This window comes from Eptesicus fuscus, chromosome 2, assembly GCF_027574615.1.
Source record: "Eptesicus fuscus isolate TK198812 chromosome 2, DD_ASM_mEF_20220401, whole genome shotgun sequence".
NCBI lineage: Eukaryota > Metazoa > Chordata > Mammalia > Chiroptera > Vespertilionidae > Eptesicus > Eptesicus fuscus.
The window spans coordinates 33,059,325-33,076,181 of record NC_072474.1 but is presented as its reverse complement, the minus strand read 5'-3'; the positions used below and the strand labels follow the sequence as shown (position 1 = coordinate 33,076,181).

The following is a 16,857-nucleotide window of genomic DNA, read 5'->3' as shown; positions in this document are numbered from 1 at the left end:
AGTTCATTACCACCAAATCAGTATTATATGAAATGCTGGAAGGTATTCTTTAAGAAGAGGAAGAAAAAGAAAAAGGTAAAGATAAAAATTATGAACAACAAATACTTACCTATCAACAAGTGAATCTAAAAATCAAGTGAATAAAAAAATCTGATGAACAGGATAAACTGGTGAATATAATAGAATAAGGGGAATAGAAAGGGAGTGGACTGACAATTCTTGGGGGGAAAGGGGTGTGGGGGCATGCGGGAAGAGACTGGACAAAAATTGTACACCTATGGATGAGGACAGTGTGGGAGGGTAAGAGCAGAGGGTGGGGTGGGAACCAGGTGGAGGGGAGCTATGGGGGGAAAATAAGGAACTGTAATAATCTTAACAATAAAGATTTATTTTTTAAAAAAGAAATTGCACCCTCTCCAATCTAGGACCACTTGGGGGATGTCTGACTACCAGTTTAGGCCCGATCCTTAGAACATCCCTCTCACAATGTAGGACCACTGGCTCCTAACTGCACACCTGCTTGCCTGCCTGATCACCCCTAACTGCCTCCCCTGCTGACCTGGTCACCCCCAACTGCCTCCCCCCCAACTGGTCTGGTCACCCCTAACTGCCCCCTCACCAGCCTAGTTGCCCCTTACTGCCCCTCCCTGCTGGCCTGGTCACCACCAACTGCCCCCGCCCAGCCTGGATGCCCCTCACTGATCCCCTCTGCAGGCCTGGTCACCTCTCACTGCTTTCCCCGCCAGTCTGGTTGCCTCCAACTGACCCCCTGAGGGCCTGGTAGCCCCACGCAGCCTGCTGTTCGGTCGTTTAGTCGTCCCTCACTAACCCTCCTGCCGGCCTGGTTGCCCCATGCAGCCTGCGGCTCAGTCATTTGGTCACCCCTCACTGCCCCCCACCTGCCAGCCTGGTCATCCCCAACTGCCCTCCCTGTGGGCCTGCTCACCCCACACAGCGTGCTGCTCAGTCGTTTGGTCACCCCTCACTAACTCCCCTGCCGGCCGGGTCACCCCACACAGCCTGTTCGATCGTCCGTTCAGTTGTTTCGGATGCAATGGTCACTTAGCCTTTTATATATATAGATTATTTCATAATTTAAAATTCTCTAAAGACAATTTCCAGGCCCTGATTATTTCACAAGAGAATTTGTAACCCTGATATTAAAACCAAATACATAAAAATGAATTAATATCAATTCTACACAATCTCTTCCAAACAAACAAACAAACAAACAAAAAACAAAAACAGAGTAGCAGGAAACATTTTCCAATTCTTTTCATGAAGCTAGTGTTACCAAAATTGGACAAAGACAATTCACAGAAAGAAAACTGAAGACCAATTTTCCTCATGAATATAAATACAAAAACCCTTAATAAAATATTAGCAGTTAGAATTCAGCAACATATTAAAAGGAAGTATACACTAAGGTCAAGTAGAGTTAATTTCAGGAATGCAAACCTCATTCAATATTTGACATTTAATTAATATAATAAACCATATTGGCAGACCAAAAATAAATAAATAAATAAAATTATAGTACCAACTGATGCAGAAAAAAAAATTGCCAATTATTTATGACAAAAACTCTTAGGAAAAGATGAATAGAGGACAACTTTCTCACTTGATCAAGAACATTACAAAAAAACCCTACAGCAAACACTATATTTAATTATTAAGTACTGAATCCTTTCTCCCTGGGATTAGTAGCAAGGAAAAGATGTCTGCTCTTCATTCATATTCAATACAGTGCTAGAAATTTTTGCCAGTTCATTAAGGCAGAGAAAAGACATACAGATCAGAATGGAAGAAACCAAAGTATCTTATTCTCATATGATATTATGGCCTACAGTGAAAAACCTAAACTATATACAAAAATATTCCTAGAAGTAGTACATTTAGCAAGGTTACAGTATATAAGATAAACATATAAAAATGAATTGTATTAGAACTACTAACAATGAACAGATGGACACTAAAGTTAAAACTACAATATCATTTGCAATTGGTAGACAACAAACTTCAAATACTTCATGTAGATCTAACAAAACATGAGTAGGACTAATACACTGAAAAGTATGTAATGCTGATGAAAGAATTCAAAGAAAATCTAAGTAAATGGAGAGACATACTATGATCACTGATTGAATGGCTACCCATAGTAAAGATGTCAATTCTACCTAAGTTGATATGTAAGTTAAATGCAATTCCTATGTAAACCACAGTTTTTTGTATGTATAAACAATATTATTCTAAAATTTATGTGTAAAGGTGAAGAAACCAGATTACTCTCTAAAACAATTCTGAAAAAGAATTCAGTGGGAGGAATCAGTCTAACTGATCACAAAATCTATTACATAGCTATGATAATTAAAACTTTGTGTTATTGGTAGAGGAAGAAACACATAGATCCATGGAACGGAATAGTAAAGAACCCTGAATTAGACCCACACAAATATGCCAAATTGATTTTTGATAAAGATGCACAGCATTCAATTTTGTTAAAACAATTAGATATTCATAAACAAATAAATGAACCTAAGATGATCCCATCGAAGGACAGAGGAATTGGCAGGGAAAGAGATTAACCAAAGAATTCATATGCATCTATATATAACCAATGGACTCAGACAACATTGTGGTAAGGCCTGGGGCTAGAGGTGGGAGCAGGGTGGAGGGGGTCAATGGGGGAAAAATGGTGACATCTGTTATATTTTCAACAATAAAGATAAATTAAAAAATAGATGGGATCTCTCTGTATTATGTCTTACAACTGCACATGAATCTACAACAATATCAATTAAAAGTTCAATTAAACAATAAAAAACTAAGGGAATACACTAAGTAATAATGTTTCAGGCAACAAAGTAAAATATATCCTACCCCCAAATGCCATATCATTATTTAATGCCCAAATGAGATTTGAAATAGTGAGAAGCTTCAATTTACAGGTTGCAGTTCCCATACCTCAAGTAAATGTTATGGAAACACTGTTCCTCATTCTAGCTTATATAGTGAGGCTGCAGTTTACCCTCATGTTTCATGGAACTTACACTTAGCAAAAGTGAAACGAAGACTGACTTTGCCTACCTCCATATATGTCCCACTCTTGCCCTAGTCATAGTTTCTGGTGATTAATGGTGTGGGATCTCCATTTCTGCGCTATATCATCCCAGCCTGCTTCCCCTTTAAAGACCTACATTAACACTCTTTCCTTTCTTTCCCACCCTTACCCCAATTTAACCTGCCCATCCAAGCTACCAAGCAAAGATACTAGAGCAGTATATAATCAGGTGCAAATTACCAGTAAGTTTAACCCTCCTTCTGGATATCTTTCTTTTTAAAGAAACAAAAATAATTTAAATTACTCTCCTATTGGTAGAATGCATTGGGAAGACTCAGTTGTTCATCGGTGTGTAGTGGTTGTAAAAGAGTAGGAAAGGCAAAATGTAGTCTCTCTTTGACTTTTCCCATCTGGATTTCAGTGAAAGAGAACCAGGAGGGCTAGAAAAATGCCAAAGTATATGTTTCTCCTGCCCTTTCTTCTGCCTACCACTCTCTCCCACCTCCTTTTGGTCCTTCTGTAATTTGTGAGTAAGTAGTTTAATGAGACCATTAATTGTGTTACATTAGTTTGTGTGTAAATGACCTTTTTAATGAAATGGGGTAATCAAAATTTAGATGCAAATCCCTACTCCCTAATTTTTCATGGATTTAACACTCTCACTCACATGGCTTGTTGTTGTTGTTACATGGCGCTTTCCAGCAGCGTGGCTCTGCATTAGCTATTAGCTCCGTGATGGACAAGAGGGTAGAGGAAGGTGAAGCTTGACTACACTCAGCCAAATAACACTTCTCAAAAAGGCATTGTCTCGTGAACTTAGAAGGCAGCACGCACTGTATGTGTCTAGTCCCGCTCATCTAACTGCAATCTTCTTATGCTGCACATTCTTCCTCACCTCTTACTCATTTCTCAACCACTGGCAGTCAGAGTAGTTGAGCTCCAAGTGTTCTCTCTTAATCAAATCCAAGAGACTTGGCTCTGTTTCCCCATTGTTAGCCAATCTGCCACTTTTGGCCTGACCACCCACCTCCTTTCCCAATTTCAATAATGCTGCCCTCCCCTGGTTCTCATTAATACGGGGCTGCAAGCTGTCTAGTCATAATCTGCCTTTGGATAGGTCATTGGCATTTCAAACTTAACACTTTCATAAATGAGCTGCCAACCCTACCATAAACCTGTGTCTCTCCGTTTCTGTCTCCGTTTGTTTGTGTTCTCTTGTTCTTGGCCCTCTGCTTCATAAATGCAGGTATGTCCCAAGAGTTTCGCGGTGGTGCTCTCATCTTTTCTTTTTTCCCTTCCTTTCTTTTACCACCCCATCTCCCTTCACCAGCCCATCTCCCTTCACCATTGATCCCCGCCTCCAATTTGTGGTCACCCCTCCTTCCCTGTTGCACTTATCACAGACCTCTGACTGCAGTTAGGGGTGTTAGACACTCCAGATCATGTAGGGCAAGAGGTTCAAAGGAGCAGGTAGCATTCACTGGGGGACGATTTCAGTCTTGTTTATCACAAAGACCTTCAGTTTCTATCCTGTGTTACAGGAATAAATGTATATGTTTTCTTTCCTTTTGTCTGTCAACCTGCTTTGGGGCAAGAACCATCACTATACATGTATGTATCCAATCAAACAAGCATTCACCAACAGATGCTTAGTGAGTACCCACTGGGTGCCAGGTCCTGCGCTAGGGCTTTGGGAACGTGAGGGTTAGGTACAAATGGAGACAGCATTAAGAGCAACCAGGTTTCAAGTTGTAAAGATCAAGAACATGGCTAAGAAGAAAACAATTAGGATACCAGTTTTAGAGTATAGGTAAGAAATATAGGTACCTTCCAAAGGAGGGGTGGTATTGATGGAAATAAGTAGACAGATGTGAGAGAGATAAATGGCTTACTTAGAATCATCTTTCAATGGTATTTACTGAATAAATGAAGCAACTTGATTTGACATAGAAGAAAGGAGTGGCTTATAAAAAAAAATCAGGATTTGGAGCTGTACAGATCTGAATTTGAATTCCTCTAAACTCTTCTGTTTATTAACTGCATGGCTTTGGGCAAATTACTTAATTCTCCAAGCCTCAGTTTCCTTCTCTATAAAATGGAGATATGGGCAAAACCCACTCATAGGTTTTGTTTCAGAGATGAAATAAGGAAATGCATGTAAGCAATTAGTAAGGTCTGGTATGAACTAAATGATCAATATATTACCATGGTTATTAAGCATTGTTACTGTTACTAAATGACCAATATGTCATTGCTATTTACATGAAAATAAATGTTAAATGTAACTACTTCAAGAGTGACAAATTGAAATATCACTCTATTTAATAGAAATAAATAAATAAATAAATTTATCTCAATTAGATTATATACACTATTTCCTGGGATATGTGGGTACAAAGAGAAAATGTCTCTAGTCCTCAGAGAGTGGACCAAGTATAACTAGTGAGTTTGCTCTGCTGGGACGGAAGGAGCCACTGAAGAATACAACAAATAGAAGTGCCCAAGTGTGTCTGTCTACACACACACACACACACACACACACACACACACACACACACACACACACACGGTCCATGTTGGTTTAAATATTGAACTAATTAGAGTCATTTTCATTGAGGTACTCTCAGAAAACAGCAGATAGCTATTTCATCTGCTAGGAATTCTTATTTATTTATATCTTTGATCATCGTTTTCTTCAAAATTAGCTGTCCAAAGTGATTGACCTTTATGGAAGAAACAAATTTAAGTTTTGCTACAGGCTTCTTTTCTTCTGCGTTAAGTTTCTTTTCTGCAGGTTTCTTCTCAGCTGCTGGTTTCTTGGTAGATGCAGCCTTTTTCCCACCAAAGGCGGATTCTGCTTCTTGATGCCAGCAGCCTTCTTTCCTTTCTTCCTGACCACAGACTTCTTGCCTAGAACCTCCTTCTCATCCAATTTGGTTTCTAGAGTTGCTGCTGCTTTAAACACCTGGAGCTTATGATTCTTGGCTTAGAGAAGAATGGTCTTTGCATAGGAATTTAGCTTCAACATGCTGCTCAGGTTTTTCAGGGGAGACTTCTTCAGGATTCTGTGATGAATTTTCCTGTGTGGTGCTCAGAGGGCTCTTTGGATCCTGGGCTTATCAAGATTCTGCTTAGGTGTGCATTGGGCATCTTGTGCATGGGAAGGTTGTAGTTACTCCTTATGAGGGAGGCAGCTTTATGCCAGGTGCCATACAGATTATCTAATTTGCGGAAAGCACTTTCAGTCCAAATGCAGAAACAGCCCACATGCCCACCAGGAGCAAGTTTCAAAATGTTCAGTTTGCTTATATTAAGCAGGTAATTCTAGGGATGTTTCAGAAGGCTTTGATGATACTGTTGTCCTCATTATGGATGATGCAAGGCCCCCTGTGCTGGGTAGGAGGACGGTTTCTCATTTTGCCCCTTCCAGCTCTCATTTGCTGAAAGGCATAGACCTTTTTTATGTCAATCCAGGCCTTAAGTTTATTTTGTTTTTTTAAATATATATATATTTTAAAAAAGAAAATATAGGATTTGGAAAAATGGCGACCGGCAGGTAGGTAGGGAGGGTGAGTGTGTGATCGAGTGAAGGAGTGACTGAGGTGTGTGTGGACGTGTGTGGCTGTGTGTGTGAATGAAATAGGGACAGTTGGACCCTGCAGTTCTTCCAGGGGGCATCCAATCCAGGCGGTCCTGGTTGGCAAGACCCCGCGGCTGCTGCAAACACTCCAGGGAGGACACCAGTGGCACAGAGACCCCGCCATTTTAAGAACGGAACTGCTAGAGACTAGAATCCTAACCTTACCACCACCTAGTCTGGTCTCGGAAGCAAACCTGGTCACTACAGCCACTCTGGTAGAAGACCTGCCATCCCAGCAGCAGAAGCGCGAACCCTGAGACCTCCATCTGCAAAAGTGCGCCGCTGAGGGCGGTAAGTGCAACCTCCCCCTCCCCAGTGCCGGAGCTCAGGACTCTCCGCGTCCCCAGCCCATAGGCACCCGGGCACTCCACTGCCCAGGCAGTGCTGGGGAACCACTGAGAGCCCCTGAGGGCGTGATTCTGCACAGTCAAGGGTGCGCGGCCCTACAGTGGAATCTCTGAACTGCCTCTTCCTAAATAACTGCCCAGGGACACCCCTGTGGTGCAACTTCAGTGCCAGGGGGCTTCAGAGCTTTGCGCCCTGGGGCACGCCACCAGTTCGCGCACACTCCAGGGCTGGCAAACTCAGGGCCAGAGCAAGGGAAGGCACCCTGAGCCCATATATCCACAGGGTCCTCTGGAAAGCTGCTTGGGGCCCCTGCTGGGTGTGATTCTGTACAGGCAAGGGCGCGCTGCCCAACAGCAGAAAATCTGAACTCCTTTCTCCTGAATAACTTCCCACATACACCCTAGCTGTTCAACTTCAGTGCCAGAGTCTCTCAAATTGCGTCAGAGGTGTGCGCCTGCAAACACACCTCCACAGAAGGGAATATACAACAGGCAGGCACCCTGAGCCCATCTACACACAGGGTGCTAGTGGGAGCCACTGGGAGATCTCCCAACAGACGGTTCCTGGGTGCCACTGTGAGTTCCCACTGGACACGCGTGATTTCAACTAAGGGTGCAAGACAGCAAAAACTGGGACACTCCACTCCAAAGCTGCTGACTTTTAGACACCACAGTTGTGCCTCTCAAGCTTCCAGGCCTACATCAAGAGAACCCAAGTAGCTCAAGTAGGGAGCTACACTAGATTACCAAGCCCAGGAGAACTGAGAGATTATACCAGTAGCACCATCACCAAAAGATCCTGGGTAGCAAAGCAATTGGAACTACAATTAAAACATTACAGGAAAACATGGGGAGACAGAAAGGAAATTCTCAAAGGAAGGAACAGGAAGAATCACCAGAAAGGGAGTTAAATGAACTTGAGGCTAGCAGCTTAACAGAGAAAGAATTCAGAGTATTCGTTATAAGGATGTTTAAACGAATGGATGACAAATACACACAACTCAATGAGAGCTATAAGGAGCTGAATGAAAATGTCACCAACATGAAAAGAAACCAAGAGGAGATGAAGAACGACATAGCTGCAATAAAGAACACAATGGAAGGCTTAAAGAGTAGAGTAGAAGAGGCTGAGGACCGCATCAGCGAATTAGAAGACAAGGTAGGAAAATACACACAAACACAGCAGCAATTGGAAAGAAGACTTAAAAAGCAAGAGGAGAGCCTAAGGGAGCTTCGGGACAACACAAAACGAAACAACCTTCGAATAATAGGGATAAAAGAAGGAGAGGAAGAGAAGCAAGGAATAGAAAACCTATTAGAAAAAATAATGACAGAAAACTTCCCTGATATTGGCAAGAAAAAAACTATCCAAGTCCAAGAAGTACAGAGTCCCAAACAAGTTGAACCCCAAAAGACCGACACCAAGACACATCATAATTAAACTGACGAACACCAACGACAAAACAAGAATCTTAAAGGCTGCCAGAGAGAAACAGAAAGTTACCTACAAGGGATCTCCTATCAGAATATCAACTGATTTCTCAACAGAAACACACCAGGCCAGAAGGGAATGGAATGAAATATACAAAGTGATGGAAAACAAGGGACTGAATCCAAGAATACTATACCCAGTAAGGCTATCATTCAAAATTGAAGGTGGAATCAGAAGCTTCACAGACAAAAAAGGGCTAAGAGAGTTCATCACTACCAAACCAGCAATGCAAGAAATGCTAAAGGGGCTGCTGTAAAAAGAAGAAAGAGCAAGGCAAGAAGAAACACAAACACTAAGGAAAAATATGTCAACAAACAGGTACTTATCAATAATAACAGTAAACGTAAATGGATTAAATGCACCAATCAAAAGTCATAGGGTAGCTGAATGGATAAGAAAACATGACCCATATATTTGCTGTCTACAAGAGACCCACCTTAGAGCAAAAGACTCACACAGACTGAGAGTGAAGGGATGGAAAAACATTTTTCAGGCAAATGGAAAGGAGAAAAAAGCTGGGGTTGCGATACTTATATCAGATAAAATAGACCTCAAAGTAAAGGCTTTAATAAGAGATAGGGAAGGCCACTACATAATACTAAAGGGAGCAATCCAGCAAGAAGATATAACTCTGGTAAACGTATATGCACCCAATGCAGGAGCGCCCAAATACATAAAAAATCTGCTGGAAGACATCAAGGGAGAGATCAACATCAATACAATCATAGTAGGGGACTTTAATGCACCACTGACATCAATGGATAAATCCTCTGGACAAAAAAATCAGCAAAGAAACAGCAATTCTAAATGACACACTAGATCAGATGGACCTAATTGACATCTTCAGAGTATTTCACCCCAAAACCAGGGAATATACGTTCTTCTCAAGTGCACATGGGACATTCTCAAAAATAGACCACATATTAGGTAACAAGCAAAGTCTCCCCAAACTCAAAAAGATTGAAATCATATCAAGCATTTTCTCAGACCACAATGGCATAATATTAGAAATAAACTACAATAAAAACATTCCAAAAAATTCAAACACTTGGAAACTGAATAGTATGCTACTAAACAATGATTGGGTTATCAATGAGATCAAAGAAGAAATTAAAAACATCCTGGAAACTAATGACAATAAAAATACAACATTGCAAAACCTATGGGACACAATGAAAGCAGTCCTGAGAGGCAAATGTATAGCTCTACAGGCCTACCTCAAAAAATAAGAAAAAATGTTAATAGATCATCTATCTCAACAACTCAAAGAATTAGAAAGGGAGCAACAAGAAAAGCCCACAGTGAGCAGAAGAAAGGAAATAATAAAGATCAGAGCAGAAATGAATGACATAGAGACCAAAAAAACAATACACAAGATCAATAAAACCAAGAGCTGGTTCTTTGAAAGGATAAACAAGATTGATGAACCTCTAGCCAGGCTCACCAAGAAACAAAGAGAGAGGACCCAAATAAACAAAATCAGAAATGAAAGAGGTGAAATAACAACAGACCCCACAGAAATACAAAGGATTGTCAAAAAATACTATGAACAACTCTACTCCAACAAACTAGACAACCTGGAGGAAATGGACACATTCCTAGAAAAACACAACCTTCCAAAACTTACTCAGGAAGAGACTAAAAATCTCAATAGGCTGATAACTATGGAAGAAATTGAAGAAGTTATCAAAAAGCTTCCAGCAAACAAAAGCCCAGGGCCAGACGGCTTCACAGGGGAGTTTTATAAAACATTTAAGGAAGAGCTAAAACCTATCCTCCTCAGACTATTCCAGAAAATTCAAGAAGAAGGAACACTTCCAAGCTCCTTCTATGAAGCCAGCATCACCCTAATACCAAAACCAGGTAAAGATAACACAATGAAGGAGAATTACAGGCCAATATCCCTCATGAACATAGATGCCAAAATCCTCAACAAAATTCTAGCAAATCGAATCCAGCAATACATCAGAAAGATCATACACCACGACCAAGTAGGATTTATCCCTGGAATGCAAGGATGGTACAATATTCGCAAATCAATAAACGTGATACATCACATAAACAAATTGAGAGATAAAAACCATATAGTCATATCAATTGATGCAGAAAAAGCATTTGACAAAATCCAACACCCTTTCTTGATAAAAACTCTCAGCAAGCTGGGAATAGAAGGATCATACCTCAACATAATAAAAGCCATATATGACAAACCCACAGCCAACATCATACTCAATGGGAAAAAACTAAAACCATTTCCCCTAAGAACAGGAACAAGACAGGGATGCCCACTCTCACCACTTCTGTTCAACATAGTGTTGGAAATACTAGCCATTGCAATCAGACAAGAAGAAGAAATAAAAGGCATCCAAATTGGAAAAGAAGAAGTAAAACTCTCCTTATTTGCAGATGATATGATACTGTACATAGAAAACCCTAAAGACTCCATCAAAAAATTACTAGACTTAATAAATGAATTCGGCAGAGTAGCAGGATACAAAATAAATGCTAAGAAATCTATGGCATTTCTATACACCAATAATGAACTTACAGAAAGAGAGACTAAAAAAGCAATCCCATTTACCATCACACCAAAAAAATTAAGATACCTAGGAATAAACTTAACTAAGGAGGTAAAAGACCTATACGCGGAAAACTACACAACACTGAAAAAAGAGATAGAAGAAGACATAAACAGATGGAAGAACATACCATGTTCATAGATTGGTAGAATCAACATCATCAAAATGTCCATACTACCCAAAGCAATCTATAATTTCAATGCACTTCCCATGAAAATACCAACGGCGTACTTCACAGACCTAGAACGAACTTTCCAAAAATTCATCTGGAATAAAAAAAGACCCTGAATAGCCACAGCAATCCTGAGAAAGAAGAACAAAGTAGGTGGGATCTCCATACCAGATTTCAAGCTATATTACAAAGCCACTGTTCTCAAAACTGCCTGGTATTGGCACAAGAACAGACATATAGATCAATGGAATAGAATAGAGAACCCAGAAATAGATCCAAATCACTATTCTCAATTAATATTTGACAAAGGAGGCATGAACATACAATGGAGTCAAGACAGTCTCTTCAACAAATGGTGTTGGGAAAATTGGACAGATACATGCAAAAAACTGAAACTAGACCACCAACTTACACCATACACAAAAATAAACTCAAAATGGATCAAGGACTTAAACATAAGACAGGAAACCATAAAAATACTAGAGGAATATACAGGCAGAAAAATCTCTGACATATGCCAAAAGAACTTCTTCGCTGATACTGCTCCTAGGGCAATGGAAGCTAAAGAGAAAATAAACAAATGGGACTACATCAAAATAAAAAGCTTTTTCACAGCAAAGGAAACCATCAATAAAACAACAAGAAAGCCCACTACATGGGAGAACATATTTGCCAATGATATCAACGATAAGGGTTTAATCTCCAACATTTACAGGGAACTCATGCAGCTTAACAAAAAGAAGATAAACAACCCAATCAAAAAATGGGCAACTGATCTAAATAGACACTTTTCGAAAGAAGACATAAGGAAGGCCAAGAGACATATGAAAACCTGCTCTAAATCACTAATCATTAGAGAAATGCAAATCAAAACAACAATGCGGTACCACCTCACACCTGTCAGAATGGCCATTATCAACAAGTCAACAAATGACAAGTGCTGGAGAGGATGTGGAGAAAAAGGAACCCTTGTGCACTGTTGGTGGGAATGCAGACTGGTGCAGCCACTGTGGAGAACAGTTTGGAGTTTCCTTAAAAAACTAAAAATAGAACTCCCATTTGACCCAGTGATCCCACTTCTAGGAATATATCCCAAGAAACTGGAAACATCAATCAGAAAGGATATATGCACCCCTATGTTCATAGCAGCACAATTCACCATAGCTAAGATCTGGAAACAGCCTAAGTGCCCATCAGCAGATGAGTGGATTAAAAAACTGTGGTACATCTACACAATGGAATACTACGCTGCGGTAAAAAAGAAGGAGCTCTTACCATTTACAACAATATGGATGGAGATGGAGAACATTATGCTTAGTGAAATAAGCCAGGCAGAGAAAGATAAATATCACATGATCTCACTCATTTGTGTAATATAATGAACAACATAAATTGATGGGGAGAAAATAGATCCAGAAACAGAGAAACATCAATCAGAACGTCAAACCTCAGGGAAGAAATTGTGAGATAACCAGAAACCAAGAATGCCTGAGAACGCCTTTCTAGCCACGCTAGCAATCATCAGATGTACGGTAATTTTACCTGGGACAAGAGGGTAAGTATTTTGATCTTATGTTTCTGACCCTTCATGAGTAAGACCCCTTACGTGGGCTGATCCCCTGACTAATGTAGTTACCAATAATACCAAACACCCTGGACATATAGGAGGTCCATGGGTGGGGCAAGAAAGTATAAATACACAGGGGTCTCCACCCAGCTTCCCTTTTGTAGGACACGAAATCAAAACAATGCCCCTTTGTGTATACAATTAAAGAGAGGTTTCTGGCTTGTGTGGATACCAAAGAAAGGGTGTCACTACTATCACTACGTGCCCCTGGTAGAGGTCCAAAAAATGTAACTAACACCTTGTCTACATAAAAAGAAATGGACAGCCAGTTTGAAAGGGAATTCCATTGGATGAGAACAAAGAATATCCTTGCATGATATTATTCTACACTATCATTAAAATGTATCCCCAGATTCGGATCACCCCCAATACTTATAATAGTTCCTCGCACCCTTGGGAATAATAAAAAAAAAAAGTCATCTGTTTGGTGCTTGGATACAAACTTAACACATCTCTTGATACTTTAGAATTACTACAGCATAATATATAATTATCCCAAGCAAATGTACAAACTAATTCTTGGAATGTCTGGCAGCAATTTAAAAAGGACATGTAAGGATTTAACCCTTTTCGTTGTGTGGAGGGCCTCCTGGGAGGGCACCTGAGCACTCTATATTGGTCCCTCTTACCCTTTAGGCCAAGAGAGACCCTCTTGACACAATTCAATTGCTCACAGCTGTTGCATGAGCTCTCTGTTCATGTCGAGGTTGAAGTCTCGTTATGGCTGGTGCCATGGATCTGTCTCTCACCCAGTAGGGCGAACTGAGCCCCCCCTGGAGAAGAAACCCGGGTTCCAAAAGATATGTGATCAGGGCTGGGGCCCCGCCAGCAGGCGAGGGGATCCCAAGACAGGAGCTGGGCATGGAGGCCATGGGGGCATAGGCTACCAAGGAGACAAAACTGAACCTCACGTCACCCTGCTTGGCCCCGGAGGATGGCTGGTTAGCCAGAGACGGGTAAGATTCCTCAAGGAAGGAACAACCTAAGACAGGCACAGTCGCAGAGGGGACATCAGGAGAGAATTTGGGGATCAACAGAGGTGGGGCACAGACCCTCACCCCCCCAACATTGCAGGGGCCTGAATCCTAGCCCCTTCTGAGGGAGATCTCCTGCCCCCATGGCTGCTTCGTGCTTCCCATGTCCAGCTCAGATCAGGACCCAGGTGACCGACAGAGACTTGGCCGACAGCAGCTGCCCTCTCACTCCAACAAGAATTGTTTGAGTTGTCTTGTACCCATGTTGTGGGGAAGTGGGTTTATGATATCTAAATCCAGCCTACCACCAGGAATGCTCAGGACCTACTCAAGAAGGCAAATAATCCCTTCCACCAATATTTACAGGGTAAAACAAGATTATTGTTAGAGTAATAAATTTGACAGTAAAATAGTAGTCAAGTTTTCAGGCAAATTTAAATTGGCCAGTTGAAACAAGTGAATATTCTAGAAAAATAACTGTACTGGACAAAAAGGTGTTCCTAAAGTATCAACTAAAATCTTTATTGGTACTTCATCTCACGATAAAATTGTGCACCATGTAATGAACCTAAAACAGTAATATTATAGTACAAAAAATTAAAATTTAAAAGCCATCAAGACTACATTATAAAATTTTCAAAAGCCTCCTAACATTTAAACCAAAAAAGGAGGGGATAATAGAGTAATATCATGTAAGGAAAAATATCCTGTAAGTAAATTACATCTAGAAAATTAATACTTTAGAAAATTAATTGTAAGGCTAAAAGCAAGACACCCATGAAAAACACACAAGGTGATAAAACAAGCCAGAGGAAAATCATTTGGGCAAAAATTGAAAAAGGATCCCCAGTCAAATTTATAGAAAATATTCCTTTATTAACTTTTGGTCGAGAATATGTTTGTATATTTTCAGAAAACAACTCCGAGACCATGTGGATTCTAGCAAGAGAAGAATCGACAGGACTACTCCAGCCATGAATACAGAAGAGAAGCAGTCCAGAGACAGAAGACGCTGATGTGGCCTTCCCATAATAGCAGTTAGCAGCTGTGCATCACTGCAGATTGCCCAGGACCAAACCAGACAGAGTCAGACCTGCATTACCACCAGTTGTCCACCATCCAGAACTGAAATGTCAATGCTGACATGTACACATAAGGAACTGTTGGACATTGAAATTGGGTCTCAAAAGAACTGTTGGCTCAGAAAGAAACTCACTACAGACCGATTCATTTGCCTGTCACCATAACCATTATTGCTTGTCTCATTTTCGGTTCTTATAAGTGTATTTCTAAGAGCACATGATCTCACTCATCTAGGGGAAATAATGAACAACATAGACTGATGAACAAGAACAGACCCAGAAACAAGGAGGCATGGATCAGACTGTCGGGCCTCAGGGGGAGGGTAGGGAAGGGTGGGGATAAAGGGAGAGATCAACCAAAGGACTTGTGTGCAGACATATGAGCCCAACCAGTGGTTAAGGACAACAGGGGGGTGGGAGCATGTGTGGGGAGGGGGGTGGGATGGAAATGGGGGGACGAGGACAAATATGTGATACCTTAATCAATAAAGAAATTAAAAAAAAAAGAAAAAAAATAAATGCCAGTTTGACTTTAAAAAAAAAAAAAGCTGATTCATCTCTGTATTTTATTGATTGATCAGTGTTTACAAAAAGAATTAAAGACCTTGGTAATAGATTAAATATGACTCTCAAAGTTGAATAAACCCACATTTGCAGTAGTTAAAAAAAATAAAAATAAAAAATAAAAAATAAATAAAAAAGAAAATATATATGTATGTATATATTTGTATATGTATGTATATATGTATATATTTGTATATGTATGTATATATGTGTATATATATGTATGTATATATGTATATATATATATATATATATATATATATATATATATATTGATTTCAGAGAGGAAGGGAAAGAGAGAGATAGAAACATCAATGATTAGAGAGAATCATTGATCAGCTGCCTCCTGCACACCCCACACTGAGTACCAAGCCTGCAACCTCGGTATGTGCCCTTGATGGAATCAAACCCAGGACCCTCCAGTCTGCAGGCCACTGATCCAAACCAGCTAGGGCCAGGCCTTAAGTTTCTTAAGAAGCAAAACAGTCTCTCTGGTTTTCTTGTAGCCTTCAACTTTACCTTCAACCACCAAAGGGCATTCAGGAACTTTCTCAATAAGATGACCTTCAGACATGACCAGTGCTGGGAAGGCTGAGGCAGCCAGGACAGAGCAGATGGCATACTGCTTCTATGTTGTGTTTACTCTGGGGTGCCAATGGTGCCAGGTTTGGTTAGTGCAAATATGTAGCCTCCACGACACATATTTCCAAAAGCAACCTGGCCAGAATGATGAGTTCCACCATCTTGGACTTTGGGAGTTTGAGCCACAGCTTAGCCAGTACCCAAGATTCAGCACTGGTTTGATGACCTGCCAATTCACTGACAGCACAGGGCTGTCTATTTGTTTCTGCACAAGTTGGTGTGAACGAAGTTCACAATAACTGGTGGATTGGAGCCTTGAACACAGCAGGCAAAGTGAATATTTTTGCCACATGTTTCCCCCTTTTCACAGTACACTGATATCAGTGGACGAGCACACGCCATGGCAGGGAGAGGAGAAGGCCACACTCCTCTCAACCCAGTGGCTCCCACAGGAAAACTTGTGCTAGAAATTTTAATCTTTTTTTAATGAAAGGAGAAAGCGGAAGCTGCTCAGTGGACCAGTTCCGGTTGTCTGTGGACTGTGCTGTACTCACATACAGAGAACATGTATTAAAATATGGGTGATTTTCCAGATACCTTTGAGGTCTTCAACAGACAAAGCTGCTTTGCTAACCTTAGGTTCTGTACTAGTTCTTGGTTAAGGGGCTCTTTTGAGATACAGAGTGGAAAGGGTAATTTTCCTTTTACTATCCAACATGTTAAAGCTGCACAGCTGT

General features: G+C 40.7%; 1 pseudogene; it reads right to left on the bottom strand.

The window, feature by feature from the left end:
- Positions 1-5,724: 5,724 nt before the first annotated feature.
- On the bottom strand, positions 5,725-16,538 carry LOC103300846 (60S ribosomal protein L4-like; annotated as a pseudogene).
- Between the last annotated feature and the right edge of the window lie 319 nt (positions 16,539-16,857).